The sequence below is a fragment of the Schistocerca americana genome, unplaced genomic scaffold (assembly GCF_021461395.2).
Source record: "Schistocerca americana isolate TAMUIC-IGC-003095 unplaced genomic scaffold, iqSchAmer2.1 HiC_scaffold_17, whole genome shotgun sequence".
Classification (NCBI taxonomy): Eukaryota; Metazoa; Arthropoda; class Insecta; order Orthoptera; family Acrididae; genus Schistocerca; species Schistocerca americana.
The window spans coordinates 3081921-3090905 of record NW_025725790.1 but is presented as its reverse complement, the minus strand read 5'-3'; positions in this window follow the sequence as shown (position 1 = coordinate 3090905).

Genomic DNA, 8985 nt, shown 5'->3' with positions numbered 1-8985 from the left:
TATCCCTTGTACCTGCTTATTGATGATGAAACACAGAAATTGCATCGGAATTAAATACAAAGGGCACAATGCCGACATAAGTTCAAGAAGACTGACTCTTCCTACTGTCTATGTTTTGAACCATTCCTGTGACAGTAGTAATAGATTCCGATGGCTCACTTCAGGTTTACTGTATCCCTTGGACCTTCTTATTGACGATGAAACACAGAAATTGCATCGGAATTATATACAAAAGGCACAATGCCGACTTAAGTACAAGACGACTGACTCTTCCTACTGTCTATGTTTTGAACGATTCCTGTGACACTAGTTATAGATTCCGATGCTTCACTTCATTTTTACTGTATCCCTCTGACCTTCTTATTGACGATGAAACACAGAATTGCATCGGAATTAAATACAGAAGGCTTAATACCGACTCAAGAACTAGAAGACTTACTCTTCCTACTGTCTATGCTTTTGAACCATTCCTGTGACACTAGTTATAGATTCCGATGCCGTACTTCGGGTGTACTGTATCTCTTGGACCTTCTTATTGACGATGAAAACAGAAAATGCATCGGAAATAAATACAAAAGTCACAGAGCCGACTCAAGTACAAGAAGACTGACTCTTCCTACAGTCTATGTTTTGAACCATTCCTGTGACACTAGTTATAGTTTCCGATGCCTCACTTCAGGTTTACTGTATCCCTTGGACCGTCTTATTGACGATGAAACACAGAAATTGCTTCGGAATTGTATACAAAAGGCACAATGCCGACTTAAGTACAAGAAGACTGACTCTTCTTACTGTCTATGATTTGAACCATTCCTGGTACACTAGTTATAGATTCCGATGCCTCACTTCAGGTTTACTGTATCCCTTGGACCTTCTTATTGACGATGAAACACAGAAATTGCATCGGAATTAAATACAAAAGGCACAATGCCGACTTAAGTACTAAAAGACTGACTCTTCCTACTGTCTATGTTTTGAACCATTCCTGTGACACTAGTTATAGATTCCGATGCTACACCTCAGGTTTACTGTATCCCTCTGACCTTCTTATTGACGATGAATCATAGAAATTGCTTCGGAATTAAATAGAAAAGTCTCAATGCCGACTGAAGTACAAGAAGACTGACTCTTCCCACTGTCTATGTTTTGAACCATTCCTGTGACACTAGTTATAGATTCCGATGCTTCACTTCAGGTTTACTGTATCCCTCTGACCTTCTTATTGACGATGAAAAACAGAAATTGCATCGGAATTAAATACAAAAGTCACAAAGCCGACTCAAGTACAAGAAGACTGACTCTTCCTACTGTCTATATTTTGAACGATTCCTGTTACACTAGTTACAGATTGCGATGCTTCACTTCAGGTGTACTGTATCCCTTGGACCTTCTTATTGACGGTGAAACACAGATATTGCATCGGAATTAAATACAAAAGGCACAATGCCGACTTAAGTACAAGAAAAATGACTCTTCCTACTGTCAATGTTTTGAACCTTTATTGCGACACTAGTTATGGATTCTGATGCTTCACTTTAGGTTTACTGTATCCCTCTGACCTTCTTATTGACGATGAAGCACAGAAATTGCATCGGAAATATATACAAAAGGCACAACGCCGACTCAAGTACAAGAAGACTGACTCTTCCTACTGTCTATGCTTTGAACCATTACTGTGACACTAGTTATACATTCCGATGCTTCACTTCAGGTTTACTATATCCCTCTGAACTTCTTATTGACGATGAACACAGAAATTGCATCGGAATTAAATAGAAAAGGCACGATGCCGACTTAAGTACAAGAAGACTCACTCTTCTTACTGACTATGTTTAGAACATTCCTGTGACACTAGCTATAGATTCCGATGCTTCACTTCAGGTTTACTGTATCCCTCTGACCTTCTTATTGACGATGAAACACAGTGATTGAATTGGAATCAAATAGAAAAATCACAATGCCGACTTAAGTACAAGAAGACTTTCTCTTCTTACTGTCTATCATTTGAACCATTCCTGTGACACTTGTTATAGCTTTCGATGCTTCACTTCAGATGTACTGTATCCCTTGGTCCTTCTTATTGACGATGAAACACAGAAATTGCATCAGAAATAAATACAAAAGCAAAATGCCGACTTAAGTACAAGTAGACTGACTCTTCTTACTGTCTATGCTTTGAACCATTCCTGTGACACAAGTTATAGATTCTGATGCTTCACTTCAGGTTTACTGTCTCCCTCAGACCTTCTTATTAACGATAAAACACAGAAATTGCATCGGAATTAAATACAAATGCACAATGCCGACTCAAATACAAGAAGACTGGGTCTACTTACTCTCTATGTTTTGGACCTTTCCTGTGAGACCGGTTTTAGATTCTGATGCTACACTTCAGGTGTACTGTACCCCTAGGACCTTCTTATTGACGACAAAACACAGAAATTGCATCGGAATAAAATACAAAAGGCACCATGCCGACTTAAGTACAAGAAGACTAACTCCTCTTACTGACTATGGTTTGAACATTTCCTGTGAGACCACTTTTAGATTCCGATGCTTCACTATATGTTTACTGTATCCCTTGGACCTTCTTAATGACGATGAAACACAGAAATTGTATCGGAATTAAATACAAGAGGCACAATGCCGACTTAAGTACAAGAAGACTGACTCTTCTTACTGACTATGATTTGAACAATTGCTGTGACACTAGTTATAGATTCCAATGCCTCACTTCAGGTTTACTGTATCCCTTGTACCTGCTTATTGATGATGAAACACAGAAATTGCATCGGAATTAAATACAAAGGGCACAATGCCCACATAAGTTCAAGAAGACTGACTCTTCCTACTGTCTATGTTTTGAACCATTCCTGTGACAGTAGTAATAGATTCCGATGGCTCACTTCAGGTTTACTGTATCCTTTGGACCTTCTTATTGACGATGAAACACAGAAATTGCATCGGAATTATATACAAAAGGCACAATGCCGACTTAAGTACAAGACAACTGACTCTTCCTACTGTCTATGTTTTGAGCGATTCCTGTGACACTAGTTATAGATTCCGATGCTTCACTTCATTTTTACTGTATCCCTCTGACCTTCTTATTGACGATGAAACACAGAAATTGCAACGGAATTAAATACAGAAGGCTTAATACCGACTCAAGAACTAGAAGACTGACTCTTCCTACTGTCTATGCTTTTGAACCATTCCTGTGACACTAGTTATAGAGTCCGATGCTTCACTTAAGGTTTTAACTATCCCTATGATCTTCTTATTGACGATGAAACACAGAAATTGCATCGGAATTACATACAAAATGCACAATACCGACTTAAGTTCAAGAAGACAGACTTTTCCTACTGTCTATGTTTTGAACCATCCCTGTGACACTAGTTATAGATTCTGATGCTTCACTTCAGGTTTACTGTATCCCTCTGACCTTCTTATTGACGATGAAACACAGAAATTGCATTGGAATTAATTAGAATAGGCACAATGCCGACTTAAGTACGAGAAGAGTGACTCTTCTTACTAACTATGTTTTGAACCATTCCTGTGACACTAGTTATACATTCCGATGCTTAACTTCAGGTTTACTGTATCCCTTGGTCCTTCTTATTGACGATGAAAAACAGAAATTGCATCGGAATTAAATACAAAAGTCACAATGCCGAATTAAGTACAAGATGACTGATTCTTCCTACTGTCTATGTTTTGGACCATTCCTGTGACACTAGTTACAGATTCCGATGATTCACTTCACGTTAACTGTATCCCTCTGACCTTCTTATTGACGATCAAACACAGAAATTGCGTCGGAATTAAATAGAAAAGGCACAATGCCGACTTAAGTACAAGAAGACTGGCTCTTCTTTCTGACTATGTTGTGAACATTTCCTGTGAGACCAGTGTTAGATTCCGATGCTTCACTTCATTTTTACTGTACCCCTCTGACCTTCTTATTGACGATGAAACACAGAAATTGCATCGGAATTAAATACAGAAGGCTTAATGCCGACTCAAGAACTAGAAGACTGACTCTTCCTACTGTCTATGCTTTTGAACCATACCTGTGACACTAGGTATAGATTCCGATGCTTCACTTAAGGTTTTCTGTATCCCTATGATCTTCTTATTGACGATGAAACACAGAAATTGCATCGGAATTAAATACAAAAGGCACAATACCGACTTAAGTTCAAGAAGACAGACTCTTCCTACTGTCTATGTTTTGAACCATCCCTGTGACACTAGTTATAGATTCTGATGCTTCACTTCAGGTTTACTGTGTCCCTCTGACCTTCTTATTGACGATGAAACACAGAGATTGCATTGGAATTAAATAGAATAGGCACAATGCCGACTTAAGTACAAGAAGACTGTCTCTTCTTACTAACTATGTTTTGAACCATTCCGGTGACACTAGTTATAGATTCCGATGCTTCACTTCAGGTTTACTGTATCACTTGGACCGTCTTATTGACAATGAAACCCAGAAATTGAATCGGAATTAAATACAAAAGGCACAATGCCGACTTAATACAAGAAGACTGACTCTTCTTACTGTCTATGTTTTGAACAATTCCTGTGACACTAGTTATAGATTCCGATGCTTCACTTCAGATTTACTGTTTCCCTTGGACTTTCGTATAGACAATGAAACACAGAGATTGCATCGGATATTAAATACAAAAGGCACAATGCCGACTTAAATACAAGAAGACTGACTCTACTTACTGTCTATGTTTTGAACAATTGCTGTGACAGTAGTTATAGATTCCGATGCTTCATTTCAGGTTTACTGTTCTCTTGGACCTTCTTATTGACGATGAAAGACAGAAATTGCATCGGAATTAAATACAAGAATCACAATGCCGACTTAAGTACAAAAAGACTGACTCTTCCTACTGTCTATGTTTTAACCATTCCTGTGACGTTAGTTATAGATTCCGGTGTTTCAGTTCAGTTTTACTGATTCCCTCTGACCTTCTTATTGACGATGAAACACAGAAATTGCATCGGAATTAAATACAAAATGCACAATGCCGACTTAAGTTCAAGAAGACTAACTCCTCTTACTGACTATGGTTTGAACATTTCCTGTGAGACCACTTTCAGATTCCGATGCTTCACTATATGTTTACTGTATCCCTTGGACCTTCTTATTGACGATGTAACACAGAAATTGCATCGGGATTAAATACAAGAGGCACAATGCCGACTTAAGTACAAGAAGACTGACTCTTCTTGCTGACTATGTTTTGAACCATTCCTGTGACACCAGTTATAGATTCCGATGCCTCACTTCAGTTTTACTGTATCCCTTGTACCTTCGTATTGATGATGAAACACAGAAATTACATCGGAATTAAATACAAAGGGCACAATGCCGACATAAGTACAAGAAGACTGACTCTTCCTACTGTCTATGTTTTGAACCATTCCTGTGACACTAGTTATAGATTCCGATGGCTCACTTCAGGTTTACTGTATCCCTTGGACCTTCTTATTGACGATGAAACACAGAAATTGCATCGTAATTAAATACAAAAGGAACAATGCCGACTTAAGTACAAGACGACTGACTCTTCCTACTTTCTATGTTTTGAACCATCCCTGTGACACTAGTTATAGATTCTGATGCTTCACTTCAGGTTTACTGTATCCCTCTGACCTTCTTATTGACGATGAAACACAGAAATTGCATTGGAATTAAATAGAATAGGCACAATGCCGACTTAAGTACAAGAAGACTGACTCTTCTTTCTAACTATGTTTTGAACCATTCCTGTGACACTAGTTATACATTCCGATGATTAACTTCAGGTTTACTGTATCCCTTGGTCCTTCTTATTGACGATGAAAAACAGAAATTGCATCGGAATTAAATACAAAAGTCACAATGCCGACTTAAGTACAAGATGACTGATACTTCCTACTGTCTATGTTTTGAACCATTCCTGTGACACTAGTTATAGATTCCGATGATTCACTTCACGTTAACTGTATCCCTCTGACCTTCTTATTGACGATGAAACACAGAAATTGCGTCAGATTAAATAGAAAAGGCACAATGCCGACTTAAGTACAAGAGGACTGGCCCTTCTTTCTGACTATGTTGTGAACATTTCCTGTGAGACCAGTGTTAGATTCCGATGCTTCACTTCATTTTTACTGTACCCCTCTGACCTTCTTATTGACGATGAAACACAGAAATTGCATCGGAATTAAATACAGAAGGCTTAATGCCGACTCAAGAACTAGAAGACTGACTCATCCTACTGTCTATGCTTTTGAACCATACCTGTGACACTAGTTATAGATTCCGATGCTTCACTAAAAGTTTTCTGTATCCCTATGATCTTCTTATTGACGATGAAACACAGAAATTGCATCGCAATTACATACAAAAGGCACAATACCGACTTAAGTTCAAGAAGACAGACTCTTCCTACTGTCTATGTTTTGAACCATCCCTGTGACACTAGTTATAGATTCTGATGCTTCACTTCAGGTGTACTGTGTCCCTCTGACCTTCTTATTGACGATGAAACACAGAGATTGCATTGGAATTAAATAGAATGGGCACAATGCCGATTTAAGTACAAGAAGACTGACTCTTCTTACTAACTATGTTTTGAACCGTTCCTGTGACACTAGTTATACATTCCGATGCTTAACTTCAGGTTTACTGTATCCGTTGGTCCTTCTTATTGACGATGAAAACCGGAAATTGCATCGGAATTAAATACAAATAGGCAGAATGCCGACTTAAGTACAAGAAGACTGACTCTTCTTACTGTGTATGTTTTGAACCATTCCGGTGACACTAGTTATAGATTCCGATGCTTCACTTCAGGTTTACTATATCACTTGGACCGTCTTATTGACGATGAAACCCAGAAATTGTATCGGAATTAAATACAAAAGGCACAATGCCGACTTAAGTACAAGAAGACTGACACTTCTTACTGTCTATGTTTTGAACAATTCCTGTGACACTAGTTATAGATTCCGATGCTTCACTTCAGATTTACTGTTTCCCTTGGACTTTCGTATAGACAATGAAACACAGAGATTGCATCGGAATTAAATACAAAAGGCACAATGCCGACATAAATACAAGAAGACTGACTCTTCTTACTGTCTATGTTTTGAACAATTGCTGTGACAGTAGTTATAGATTCCGATGCTTCATTTCAGGTTTACTGTATCCCTTGGACCTTCTTATAGACGACGAAACACATAAATTGCAACGGAATTAAATAGAAAAGGCACAATGCCGACTTAAGTACAAGAAGACTGACTCTTCCTACTGTCTATGTTTTGAACCAATCCTGTGACACTAGTTATAGATTCCGATGCTTCACTTCAGGTTTACTGATTCCCTCTGACCCTCTTATTGACGATGAAACACAGAAATTGCATCCGAATTAAATACAATATGCACAATGCCAACTTAAGTACAAGAAGACTAACTCCTCTTACTGACTATGGTTTGAACATTTCCTGTGAGACCACTTTTAGATTCCGATGCTTCACTATATGTTTACTGTATCCCGTGGACCTTCTTATTGACGATGAAACACAGAAATTGCATCGGAATTAATTACAAGAGGCACAATGCCGACTTAAGTACAAGAAGACTGACTCTTCTTACCGACTATGATTTGAACCATTCCTGTGACACTTGTTCTAGATTCCGATGCCTCACTTCAGGTTTACTGTATCCCTTGTACCTGCTTATTGATGATGAAACACAGAAATTGCATCGGAATTAAATACAAAGGGCACAATGCCGACATAAGTTCAAGAAGACTGACTCTTCCTACTGTCTATGTTTTGAACCATTCCTGTGACACTAGTTATAGATTCCGATGATTCACTTCAGGTTTACTGTATCCCTTGGACCTTCTTATTGACGATGAAACACAGAAATTGCATCGGAATTAAATACAAAAGCACAATGCCGACTTAAGTACAAGAAGACTGGCTCTTCTTTCTGACTATGTTGTGAACATTTCCTGTGAGACCAGTTTTAGATTCCGATGCTTCACTTCATTTTTACTGTACCCCTCTGACCTTCTTATTGACGATGAAACACAGAAATTGCATCGGAATTAAATACAGAAGGCGTAATGCCGACTCAAGAACTAGAAGACTGAGTCTTCCTACTGTCTATGCTTTTGAACCATTCCTGTGACACTAGTTATAGATTCCGATGCTTCACTTAAGGTTTTCTGTATCCCTATGATCTTCTTATTGACGATGAAACACAGAAATTGCATCGGAATTACATACAAAAGGCACAATACCGACTTAAGTTCAAGAAGACAGACTCTTCCTAATGTCTATGTTTTGAACCATCCCTGTGACACTAGTTATGGATTCTGATGCTTCACTTCAGGTTTACTGTGTCCCTCTGACCTTCTTATTGACGATGAAACACAGAAATTGCATTGGAATTAAATAGAATAGGCACAATGCCGACTTAAGTACAAGAAGACTGACTATTCTTACTAACTATGTTTTGAACCATTCCTGTGACACTAGTTATACATTCCGATGCTTAACTTCAGGTTTACTGTATAACTTGGTCCTTCTTATTGACGATGAAAAACGGAAATTGCATCGGAATTAAATACAAAAGGCAGAATGCCGACTTAAGTACAAGAAGACTGACTCTTCTTACTGTCTATGTTTTGAACCATTCCGGTGACACTAGTTATAGATTCCGATGCTTCACTTCAGGTTTACTGTATCACTTCGACCGTCTTATTGACGATGAAACACAGAAATTGTATCGGAATTAAATACAAAAGGCACAATGCCGACTTAAGTACAAGAAGACTGACACATCTTATTGTCTATGCTTTGAATAAATCCTGTGACACTAGTTATAGATTCCGATGCTTCACTTCAGGTTTACTGTTTCCCTTGGACTTTCGTATAGACAATGAAACACAGAGATTGCAT